General features: G+C 31.8%; 1 pseudogene; it reads right to left on the reverse strand.

Annotated features, from left to right (window-relative positions):
- Window positions 1-252: 252 nt before the first annotated feature.
- On the reverse strand, window positions 253-7,155 carry LOC142632122 (stearoyl-[acyl-carrier-protein] 9-desaturase, chloroplastic-like; annotated as a pseudogene).
- Window positions 7,156-13,411: the final 6,256 nt, after the last annotated feature.

Raw genomic sequence — 13,411 nt, forward strand, 5'->3', positions numbered from 1 at the left:
AATTCAACATTTTTCTTAAGTAAATTCTTTGGTAACAGCTAGATAGGACTAAGAACAACACCATCTTATCCTTTATGATTAACATATGATTTGTACTTTATTTTCCTCATATATTTCGGTAGTTTATTTCATTTGTAGCAAAGTGACATTGTGTGGAATTCTTATAAAGAGAACTAAGCTTCAAACCACTCTCCCCAATTATTTTAATATTTAATACCCACACAAAAAAAGCAAGTAAAATAGAACCCATCTAATAAGCTAGCTACACCACTCTACCAGAAATCCAGCTGAAAGGAATACTAGGTGCTTTTTGGGCCTTTACTATAGCTCTCTCCTCAAGCCTTCTCATCCTTTGAGCCAACCTACATACGAAGTCCTGGGCTTCTCGACCCTCACTTGTAAGTCCAGTAAGCTTCTCTACCTTCCATTTAGCCACCAAAAGTTCCACAATTTCTCCATAGTCCCTAGCCGTGTAGACCCCAATCCTTGATGCAACCATAGCAAAGTGATCAAAAAGATTGTGGTCATGGCCATCATACATCAAATGGGCTGGCATTGAGATTTTCCTCCTCATCAGGTCTGCAAAGGTTATTACCATATCATTTGGATCGAGCCCAAAAAGCTTTTCAGCAATTTTTGTATATGCAGTTTCATGGCGCTTCTCATCTGAGGCTATTATATATGCCACATATCTGGGCAAGCTTTATGTCCCCATGTTGCATGGCCAGCTTGGCTGTGTTCCCATGAGAAATAAATGTTGCTCGTTCTTAGAATGATGCGTAAATGGATAAAAGGTATGGATCATACCCGAGGCCAAGATCCTAGGTACAAAATGCAAATCAAGTTAATCCATACGAATTTTAAGAATAAAGATCTCCATCCCACACTGTAATAGTATAATAAGGAACATCTTAAGCAGGGTTATGTAAATGTAATATGAAAGCAAGGCTTAACTCATCAATGGCTATTTTAGGTTTGTGATGCAAACTCCTTGTGACAGTGTTAAAGAGAGTTGTAATTATTAATTGTATGAATTAGAGATTAAAAGTTGATGAATTTTTTCAATTTTGAAAACCAGAAATTATTTCAAGCTTTACTTCCCCATGTTGCATGGCCAGCTTGGCTGTGTTCCCATGGGAGATAAATGCTGCTCGTTCTTGGAATGATGTGTAAATGGTCCAAAGGTATGGATTATCCCCGGTGCCAATATCCTAGGTCCAAAGTGCATTAGACATTAACATGTTGAACTATATGAATTTTGAGAGTGCAGATCTCCATCCAATAAAATTATAAATTTGAAGAGCATTTCATGTGGGAATAACATAGCAATGTTTAAATCGTCGATGTTAGGTTTTAGATGCAAACTCAATGTGACATTGTGTTAAAAGAGAGTTGTAGTTATTCTATTTGAATTATGTTAGAAGTTTGGACAAAGAACTGACCGCAATTTTGAAAACCCAGAACTGTTTTGATTGGAATTGCACCTATTTGTTAACCAAATCTGATAATTAGAACAAATTAACCCCTAACAAGCATGGATACTACAAAACCACTAACGTGTCCATGTCGGACACACCAGGAACACTTTTGCAAGCTCGTCCTCATTAATTGGATATATTTTTTAAAATTTTGATAGTTGTTATTTATTTTGAAAACTTATAAAAAAAAAATGCCTATAAGTAAATATATTTACCTAATATATTAATTAATTAATTGTTGTATCTTCACCATATTGAGTCCTAATTTGTTTTTAAAGAATTATTGTGTCATCATGTCTCATGTCTTCACAAAAATATATAACTATTTAGAGCTTTTTTCTTGCAAACAATAGGTGATAAAGACTAAATCATGTTAATTGTTTTCTCTCATAAATTTCTTTAGGTTTTTATTTTTATTTTTTAAATTTTTTATATTTTAAGGTGTAAAAGGAAAAAATTGTTAAAATCTTCATTTCTTATAAGTTAGAAAAGTTTTGAAATTCTTATGTTGCATATCTTATCATTCCTGACCCAATCAAGTATTGAGTTGTCTTCTCAATTTGCTTCATGTCCACTTTTCTAGAAAGGAAGAGGTACTTATTGAGAAAATCACCATGCCTGTTTTCTTCTGCACTCCATGCCCTAGCCCAAATTGCCCAAGGTGTGTTATCTACACCCGTTTCACCATGAAAATTTTTTGTGTAACTAATTCGAGTTTGGTAAGTTGGAAGGGCTTCTTCTGTGATCATATCACCAACTAAGGCAACAAAGTACTCGTTGGGAATGTCTCTTGTTCTCTTCCTTAGTTCATCGACTTGCTCAATAAATCCATCTGAGGTAGGGTCTGGTAAATAATCTTGTGGTTGCCAACATTTCTCAACTGGTTTTAGGAGAGTTAGGACATTGTTTTTAGCCCAATCCTCCATAGATTTGAAAATTTCAACCGCCTTAGGTGGCATGGGACAGGCTTTGTTCACATTGAATTTATTGGGATGGCCTAAACACTTTTCTGCTCCTCTAAATCCAAAGAGAGGGAAGCAATTAATGTTAGGATGTTGAATCTAAAATGCAAACCATGGTCAAATTAAATACTTATGAAAACAACAGTTTTTTTTGTATATCAGTTTGGAACAAATTAAATTTAGCTTTGTGAAATTGTAATTGTTTAAAAAAACTGTACATAGATAAAAATAAATTTTTTTTTTATAAAACAAAACGAACTTTATAAATGTTGTATCACGAAAAAAAAAAAGTGTTTTTGAACTACAATGCCAAATGCATCCTTCATTTATTAGTAGGGTGTTGATTTTGGGTGGGCCCAAAAGAGAAAGTCCAAAACTCCTTCGAAGCGTCCAATAGAGGCTAATGGTACATAGCAAAAAAAAAAAAGAGACCGGCTCAATGACATAAATTCACTAGAGTAAAGTAGATTATACAATACTTTCAATATTTGTTAGTGTCAAATACAGCAAAATGAGGAAAGCAAAGGAGACGATAAAAGAAATAGAGAGCATTATTGTGCTTCTGCATGTACAAAATACCTTTAAGTGATGGGGTAATTATTGAGTACTCCCAGAGTTCCATAGATGTATATTCTCCCTTCTTATATAACTGTGGGTCTCACTAATTAAATTTGTGGTGAGACTCACAATTCATGTGAGAGGTGGGAGCACGTATATATGGTACTCCTGGAGTATTTAATAATTTTTCTACGTGTTGTTACCTTATGCTTTGTTTGTTTTGGCAATAATATTTTCTAGAAAATGAGTCATTTTTCAAAAAGTGTTTTCTATACAACTATCTCATTTTCTTATGTTTGGTAATAATCTTAAATGAGTTTAAAAAAAAAAAAAAATTCTAACTTCTCTTATTTAGTTTGCTGTAAGATAGAGTTGTTTTAAAAATAAAAAAAAATTAGTGAAAAACAATTTCAAAAAATAAGTTATACTTTTTAGGTTGTACAAAATAGTTTTCCTTTGACTCATTTTTTCTAATACTACCAAACACTGAAAAACATAGAAAATTATCTTTGCACAATGTTTCCATTGAAACAAACAGAGCATTAGATTGTCTTAAGTGATTGAGTAGTGTAAGTGTTTTGGGTAATTAAGATGGTTATTAACTAGGTTATTAATGCAATGCTTTGTAATACATTTGAGATGCTCCTATTATCAATGAAAGGAAGGCAGGCTTCAATTTTGTTTTTGCATTAGTACTAGGGTGGGTTGGATTAATCATAATTTAGATAAATATTTTGCTAACCTTGTTTTTATGAACCCTTTTAGGCCGAAAGGGTACCTAGAGAACCAAATAAATCTGCCAAAGCTCAAGAGAAAGCATTAAACAAAGTTGGCATGCTTCTTATTGCTAAATGCGGTCAGGTAGAGTTTTTAGTCACATAGAGAAACTTGTGAAGGTATATCCCTTTGTGTGTACATGGCTAGCACATGGGTTTATTCATGGTTGCTCAAATTATGCAAGTGTCACCATCCCACTTTGGAAGCTTTATATCTTCGACCATGTTAAACCCAAAATAGACCTAATCTTTATCCTCCATACTATACCCCTTAGCTTTCCCCCATTAAAGTACCTGGGCATGGGCCATGTGTAGGATGAAATAAGATATTACAAAACAAAGATAATTGGAACTAAGGGCTTGGGCTTTGCTTCTTATGGGCCTATAAGGTCTTCAGCAAAAATAGGCATCTGTATATCTTTCAAAATTTCTAAAGAATTAAGTAATCATACCGATAAAAATATAATAAAAGTGATCATCATATTATTATAACTTTGTATGCACGCATATATATATACCTTGTCTAATTAGCAAATGTAATAAATCATGATATTATAATATATTGTGCGAAAATCAACAATTCAAATGATTTATTGATCCATCTTTCATTCTAGTTATAAAAAAGGTTAATTCTTGCTCAATAAATCTATCTAAAGTAGGATCTGGCAAAAAGTCTTGTAGTTGCCAACATTTCTCAACAGATTTTAGGAGAGTTAGGACACTGTGTTTAAGCCCAATCCTCCATAGATTTGAATTTTCAACCTTCTTATGTGGCATTGGACGGTTTTTTTTTTTTTTTTTTTTTCATTGAATTCATTAGGATGGCCTAAAAACTTTTCTGCTACTCTAAATCCAACGAAACAATTTGAGAGAAGTAATTAATTTTAGAACGTTGTAGCTAAAATGCAGGTCATGGTCAAATTAAATGCAATATGAAAACATATATTTGTTTATGTATGTTAGTTCCGTGCCAATTTTTTTTTAGCTTTATAAAAATGGAGTTAAAAAAACTGTAACTAGATAAACAAATAAATAAAAGTCAATAAGAGTTGTATCGAATATAAAAAATTAAAAGAAAAAGAAAAAGAAATAAATAGGTGATTTTTTTTTTTTTGAGAATCAAAGAGGTGATTTCAAATTGCAATGCCAATTGCATCTATCATTTATTAGTAGGGTATCTTGTAGGGTTGATTTTGGGTGAGCCCAAGCAAAATGGGAATGAGCCAACAAACACGGGTTGGAAAGAGAAGGGAATCAAATTCAAAATTCATTCTAGATATCCAACAGGGGCTAATGGTACATGGAAAAGAAAGCATCCTAAAGATACGAACTCATAGGAGGGAAAATATATTAAACAATACTTTCAATATCTATTAGTGTCAAAAAATAAAATAAAATAAAAGAAGACGAGAAAAGCAAAGGAGAGAGAGAGAGAGCACTACTATGTCTTAAATGTTTGAGTAAAGTGTGTTAGGTAAGATGGGTATTACAAGGGTTATTAATGCAAGACATTGTAATAAATTTGAGACGGTTCTACTCTACAAAAAAGATTTGCTATTTCCAATGAAACTTTTTCAACGGCCACAAAAGGCCATTGAAAAGACTAGCCTTTTTGACAACAAATCTTTTTCATCAAAAATGGCACTTAGAGAACCTAATAAATTGCCCAAAACATCAATTTTGTTTTTACTTAGGTATAAGAGTGCGCTGGCATAATCACAATTTGGGTAAAGTTTTTACTAACCTTGATTTGCTGAACCCTTCCAGGCCCAAATGACACTTAGAGGACGTGATAAATTGGCCGAAGCTCATTAAAGAGCATTAAATGAAGGGGGCATGCTTCTCAAGGCTAAATATTGTCAGCACTTTGGTTTGTTCATAGGCCTTTAGATTTTTCATGTGTCACCAACTGACTTTGCAAGTTTTGTACCTTGGGTCCATTTTAAACGAACATATAACCAATCTTCACCCTTCATACCATACTCTTTTAATTTCCTCATTAAATAAAGTACATGACTTTGGGTGTTAGCAAAAAAAAAAGTACATGACTTTGGGTCATGTGTAGGATAAAATAAGATATTACAAAACAAAAATAATTGGCCCAAAGGCTTGGGCTTTGATATGTGTGGGCCTATCAGGTCTTTAGCAAAAAAGAGCATCTACATATCTTTTATAATTTCTAAATAATTAAGCAATCACACCAATTAAAAAAACAATGGGTATCAAGGTCGGCCTAAAGCCCCAACTAACCTTTTATAAAAGTGGTCTCACCCCAATTATAAAAAGGCCCAAATTTTATAATTATAGTTTTTTTTAATGATTGCACACTATTTTACTCATAAGTGATGATATTACAACTTTTACTACATAAAACTTATAAATTAATATATCACCAATCATAAAAAATAAAAAATAAAATTCAAGCATCATTACTTAGGTTGTTGAAATTCATTATTCACATTCATTGCAACATCAAATTGTGAAAATTTTGTACTAAACTTTTCCGTAACTTTAGCATTTTCTTTTTCTCATCTTCAACAAGACTCCAAAATATGAGACTAATAGAAAAGTAACAAAATTGGAACCCCAAAATGTGAAGAAAAAAATATTGTAGATGTGTTACACAATAATTTTCCTTAATACCTTGGGGTCTTTTTTTTTTGTGAACCAATATCCTACATGGTAAATTGTCAACATGGCCACCTAATCTTCCAAATAGTGCACACCAAACAATTTCTATCTCTTTTAACACCAAATATAAATTTGAAAATTAAACTACAACTTTACTTAATCATGCATTGCCTTATATATAAGACAAACTAAACCTTTTTTTGTAAAAAGATAATAAATTTTCGTTTCTTTTTGTTAAATTTTATTCCTCAACTATGATATTTAATTCTTTATATGAAAGTAATTAGATTAGCTAATATTAATTCATCAAATTAACCTAATATTAGTTAATATAAATTGATAAAATTAACTTTGGTTTGGTTAGTGTAAATAAATTTATTTATTTAAAAGGCCTTATTTGAATTCATCGCCTTAGGCCTTAGATTATATCATGCCGGCCCTAGATAGTATCATCGTGACTTTGTGTGTATGCTTATATAGCATGTTTAAAGAGCAAGTAAAATAAATCAAGACATTATAATACATGATGTGAAAATCAAAAATTCAAATGAGTTATTGATCAATCTTGCATTCTAATTAAGAAAAATGTTAATCCTTGTGATGAGAAATTTGAAGTATAAACTCACTTAGTGTTGGAGAAGTAAGTGGAGGTCATAGAAGACTTTGGAGATATATGAGATCTCATCGATGGGAGAGCAAATACTGAAGGAAGGGAGTGAAAGTTGAAGGAGTTGAGTATTAAAGCCATGCCTTCTCTTTAACCTCTCTTCTAGCGCCAGAACACCGGGCACTGAGATAAAGAGGGAACTTAGTACTTAGTTGTTATGAAATTAAGAATACATATAGAAATCAATGAGGGAGACGGGGGTAGAAGAAGAATAAGAAGACGTGGTGGAATGTGAAAAGAGTTTAATGACTATTTCTTCTCTCTTTTAAGGGAGTTTAATGATTTAATGGAATAACATCACTGATATTTATAAGTATGATGGCATGGCCACTAGTGTACTTTTTAACCATTGAATTTATTTAAAATGAACGATTTAAAAAAAGTATAGCTTTGCATAATTAAAGCTCTATATACAAAGATGGGTTGAAAATTTGACATTTTAGCGTAGTACTATTGTACAATATTGTTATTCCTTGCAAAAGAAAGTTCCCCATAATAATAAATGTAATGCCGGCTAGTCTATAATCTACAAGGTATGCTTTAGTACCAGAGTGTCTGTTATTATGGGGGTCGAAATTAGGCTTTTTTTTTTTTTTTTTTTTATAAATTTTTTTAAGGATGTCATACAATTAAGATAATTGACTTTAAAAGCTCCACTATTTATTTTGGAAAAATCATTCCTTTCAGGTAGCCCAATATTAGGTTTATTAAGATAAAAAGTAAAATCTATCTCAAAAAAAAAAAAAAAAAAAACATTGATGGAACAATGTTTTCCAACGAACTTCCTATTCCACCGAACCTACACTAATTACATGGAGTAATATTATTTAGGATAAAATTTAAGTATACCCCTTAGATGTAGTGTATTAGGTTCTCAATTTTTTTTATAGAGTTATTGGGTTCTCAATTAAATTTACATGGAGTAATATTATTTAGGATAAAATTTAAGTATACCCCTTAGATGTAGTGTATTAGGTTCTCAATTTTTTTTTTATAGAGTTATTGGGTTCTCAATTAAATTTAAACACCCGGTTACATTAATCAAAGTACATACAATAACATCATTTTTAAAAATAATTAAATTCAATGCAATTATGTATATGAATAGAACCAACGAAGCTAATGTATTGCACCTAAAATATTGTGTCTGGGTTTTACCATATTATTTATTCATTTCACTTCTACTAGTAATGACCATTTCAAAGTCTATATTGTTAGGAGGTTTTCCGATTTATGCTCTATAATTTTTCTAAATGAAAAATGTCCCTACACCCTCTTGAACTTGAAGAAAGTGGCCCATGGCACTCTCCTGAACTTTTATTTTAACCAATTTACCTAGTGGCGGCGCTAGGAATTTTTCACAGGGTGTTTCTTAAAGAGTATAAATTACACAATCCACTATGCATTATCCATGGCTCAACCCACTATCTAATATAGTTTAATTTGTTTGTCTTTTATAATGTTTTGATTAATTAAATTATTAATTATTATTGTTTAGTTGCTTCATTATTTTTCTTTATTAACTACTAGCAGTCTAGCACACACCCCATGTGCATTATCCATAGCTCAACCCACTGCCTAGAGCCTAACATAATTTAATTTTTTGTCTTTTATACTACCTCTACATGCCTTCAGCCTTTACTGCCTCTACCTATCCACTTCTCCAATTCAAATATCCCACCCCATGGCCTCCATCCACTGCTCACTCAACAGACAAGAGTCATAAGAGGCAATCAACATTCCACAAAATATTAAACATAAAAAACATTCACAACACACAAAATTCAGAATACACAGAACGGCAAACTCACAAATCAATAAAGTCAAAATGTCAAATAAAGTTATAAACTAAAGGCAATTAGACATTTAGACATAGAGAAATAGAGAAAAGAGAATCTCATTTCAGTTCAAAGAGAAAGAAGGAGAGAGCTCTGCTCTCACTCGGTCACTCTTAGAATTGAGCACAACAATTAGCAAAGCCAAAGATGTAAGATTTAGATGAGATAGACTGATAGAGAAAAAGAGAGAGAAGTAAAGAACTGAAACTTGAGGCCTGAGGAGTGGCACCGCGGTAGCACGTCGATGCGGGAACTCGAGGGACGGGGGTCAAGGCGACGAGGCAAGCCAAGCAATTTCGGATATGATCTTCGATCTTGCTGCCGCTGTTGCTCGAGTTTTAGGCTCGATGTGCTCTGTTACTCGAGTTTGAGGTGGTCCAAGCGGAGGCGCCATCGCGCTGATGTGCTTGGAGCTTGGTCGTTGATGAGATATTTTTCGTTTAGGTTAGGAGTTCAGTTCTAATTTTAGTTTTGCTAATTTGCTTTACCATTTGATGATTTTGATCAATCGGCGGACGCGTATTGGTAAATTGGGTTTTGTTTTGTTTTTTTTTTTTTTTTTGATAATCCGTTTGGGTTGGGCCATATTTAGTTAATAAAAATGTAACTAAATTTTTTTGAGAATCCGTTTGGGTTAGTTTTGTTTAGGATTGATGTTGAGCTTTTTTTCCCTAGGGTGGGCTTGCAATGCTAATTTTTTTTTAAAAAAGATTTTAGTTAAAATTTCTTTATGCACTTTTTCTTTTTGCTTGAAAGTAGAATAAAGAATGGAGCAAAATTTAATTTTATTGGCATGAAAAAAATTGAGGGTGTTCCCAAATTTTTTTTGAAGGATATTCAAACAATTTATTTTATTATATATATATATATATATATATATATATATATATATATATATATATATATATATTCAGGTCAAGGTGGTCCTAGGACCACCCTGCCCTTGACGTGGCACAACCACTGAATTTACCCCTATGAACTTTATACAACTTCCAAATTAACACCTTAGTTAGTCTCCTGTTAATACACAAACAAAATACAAATGCATCTCACGAGAACTTTAAAATGCCAAATTTCCAAGATTGAACCGTGTGAGAGGCAGAGAGACCTATGGCTCAGTTGAGAGGTGTATGAGCATTTTTCCCATTTTCTAAGCCAAAATACACTTTACCCTTTAAAAACATGAACATTACTTCCTAAAATTTTGAGATTGCTTCTAAATCAGCCAACAATTTTTAAAAATTACAATTCACATCAACAAGTATTTCGAGATGTGACCCTTCAGAGTTCTTTAGATTTTTTCCGCCAAATCCAGCAAAAGAAAATAACTCCATTTTTTTGGAAAAATTAGAAAAGAATATAAAGTTGAAACTCTCTTTACAAAACATTAAAAAATTAATTATTCCTTAAAACATTAAAACTTCAATTTAATTATTTAACTAAAAAAATTAAAGAAATTTCATTCGTTTAGTCATATTTATTTAATTATTTCTATTTTGCTAAACAACTTTATTTTTTTTCCCTGTTTTGCCAAGTGTATGAAATAAATCACTTTTTTTTCATTAAAAAAGTGAAAGAAAAAGATGCGTAAATGGAATTAGGTTTTAGTTTTAGTCACCTTTAAAAGGTACATGCATTAACTTTCTTGAGTTGGATGTACTAATTACGCACTTCATGTTATTACATGCATTAACCTTCTAGGGCACCAAATGTACCAAGTATGTGCATTAACAGTCTTAGTAACAGATATTTGTTTACTTGTTTGAAAGGCATGTTTACTCTGAAATTCAACATTTTAAAACTCATGCTTTGCATGCATTCAAATAATTTTCTTTTATTATATATAATTTTTTTTTCAGGTTCGGGTGGTCCTGGGACCACCCTGCCCTTAACGTGGCACCGCCATTGAATTTACCACCATGCACTTTATACAACTACCAAATTAACACCTCAGTTAGTCTCCTGTTTAAACACAAAAAAAATACACAAGACTCTCGTGTGAACTTTAAACTGCCAAATTTTCGAGGGCTGAACCGTGTGAGTGGGAGAGAGACCAATGGCTCAGTTGAGGGGTGTAAGAGCATTTTTGCCCTTTTCTTAGCCAAAATAAACTTTACCCCTTAAAAAGATGAACTTTACTTCCTTCAATTTTGAGATTGCATCTAAATCAGCCAATTTTTTTTTTTTTTTTTTAATTTACAATTTAAATCAGCAAGTATTCTAAGATGTGACCCTTCAGAGTCCTTCGGATTTTTGCCACCAAACCCAGTAAAAGAAAATAACTCTATTTTTTTTTAAAATAATTAGAAAAGAACATAAAGTTGAAACCCTCTTTATAAAACAGTAAAAATTAATTATTTCTTAAAACATTAAAACGTCGGCTTCATTATATAACTTAAAACATTGAAGAAATTACATTTTATAGTTATATTTATTTGATTATTTCTATTTTTCTAAACGACTTAATTTTTATATTTCTGTTTCGCCAAGTGTATGAAATAAATCACATTTTCTTTTTCGTTAAAAAGTGAGTGAAAAAGACGAGTAAATGGAATTAGGTGTTAGTTTTAGTCACCTTAAAAAGAAGTCCAAATCTTCTGTCTCACTTTTCCTGCTCCACTCTATACTCCACCAATAAAATTTTGCCACGTGTTCACCTAATTAATTAAATACTAATATTAATTAATAACGGTAGCATTAATAAGTCAATAATGATAGTATTTAATTAATTAGGTGAACACATAGCAAGTTTTTATTAGTGGAGTAGAAAAAGTGGAACAGAAGATTTGGACGCGCTTGAAAGGCCTGTCTACTCCGAAATTCAACATTTTAAAGCTCCTGCTTCGCCTACTTTCAAATAATTTTTTTTTATTATATATAATTTTTTTTTCAAGTCAGGGTGGTCCTGGGACCACCCTGCCCCTAACGTGGGTCTAACACTGAATTTTCCCCCATGAACTTTATACAACTACCAAATTACAACCTTAGTTAGTCTCCTGTTAAGACACAAACAAAATACACATGACTCTCACGTGAACAGTAAACTGCAAAATTTCCAAGGGTTGAACCATGTGAGAGGAAGAGAGACCTATGGTGAAGTTGAGGGGTGTATGAGCATTTTTACCATTTTCTTAGCCAAAATATACTTTACCCCTTTTAAAGATGAACTTTACTTCCATAAATTTGGATATTGCTTCTAAATCAGCCAACAATTTTTAGAATTTACGATTTACATCACCAAATGTTCCGATATGTGACCTTTCAGATTCCTTCAGATTTTTGCCACCAAACCCAGTAAAAGAAAATAAATCTATTTTAGAAAAAAAAAAAGAAAAGAATATAAAGTTGAAACCCTCTTTATAAAACAGTAAAAATTAATTATTTCTTAAAACATTAAAACGTCGGCTTCATTATATAACTTAAAACATTGAAGAAATTTCATTTTATAGTTATATTTATTTGATTATTTCTATTTTTCTAAACGACTTAATTTTTATATTTCTGTTTCGCCAAGTGTATGAAATAAATCTCATTTTCTTTTTCGTTAAAAAAGTGAGTGAAGAAGACGAGTAAATGGAATTAGGTGTTAGTTTTAGTCACCTTAAAAAGGTACATGCATTAACTTTCTTGAGTTGGATGCACTAATTATGTACTTCTTGTTAGTACATGCATTAACCTTCTAGGGCACCAAATGTACCACATTTGTGCATTAACAGCCTTAGTAATAGATATTTATTTACTTGTTTGAAAGGCCTGTCTACTCCGAAATTCAACATTTTAAAGCTCATGCTTCGCCGACTTTTAAATAAATTTTTTTTTTCAAGTTAGGGTGGTCCTGGGACCACCCTGCCCCTAACGTGGGTCTAACACTGAATTTTCCCCCATGAACTTTATTCAACTACCAAATTACAACCTTAGTTAGTCTCCTGTTAAGCCACAAACAAAATACACATGAGTCTCACGTGAACAGTAAACTGCGAAATTTCCAAGGGCTGAATCGTGTGAGAGGAAGAGAGACCTATGGCAAAGTTGAGGGGTGTATGAGCATTTTCACCATTTTCTTAGCCAAAATATGCTTTACCCCTTTTAAAGATGAACTTTACTTCCATAAATTTGGATATTGCTTCTAAATCAGCCAACAATTTTTAGAATTTACGATTTACATCACCAAATGTTCCGATATGTGACCTTTCAGATTCCTTCAGATTTTTGCCACCAAACCCAGTAAAAGAAAATAAATCTATTTTAGAAAAAAAAAAGAAAAGAATATAAAGTTGAAACCCTCTTTATAAAACAGTAAAAATTAATTATTTCTTAAAACATTAAAACGTCGGCTTCATTATATAACTTAAAACATTGAAGAAATTTCATTTTATAGTTATATTTATTTGATTATTTCTATTTTTCTAAACGACTTAATTTTTATATTTCTGTTTCGCCAAGTGTATGAAATAAATCACATTTTCTTTTTCGTTAAAAAAGTGAGTGAAAAAGACGAGTA

This window comes from Castanea sativa, chromosome 4 (assembly GCF_040712315.1).
Source record: "Castanea sativa cultivar Marrone di Chiusa Pesio chromosome 4, ASM4071231v1".
Taxonomy (NCBI): Eukaryota; Viridiplantae; Streptophyta; class Magnoliopsida; order Fagales; family Fagaceae; genus Castanea; species Castanea sativa.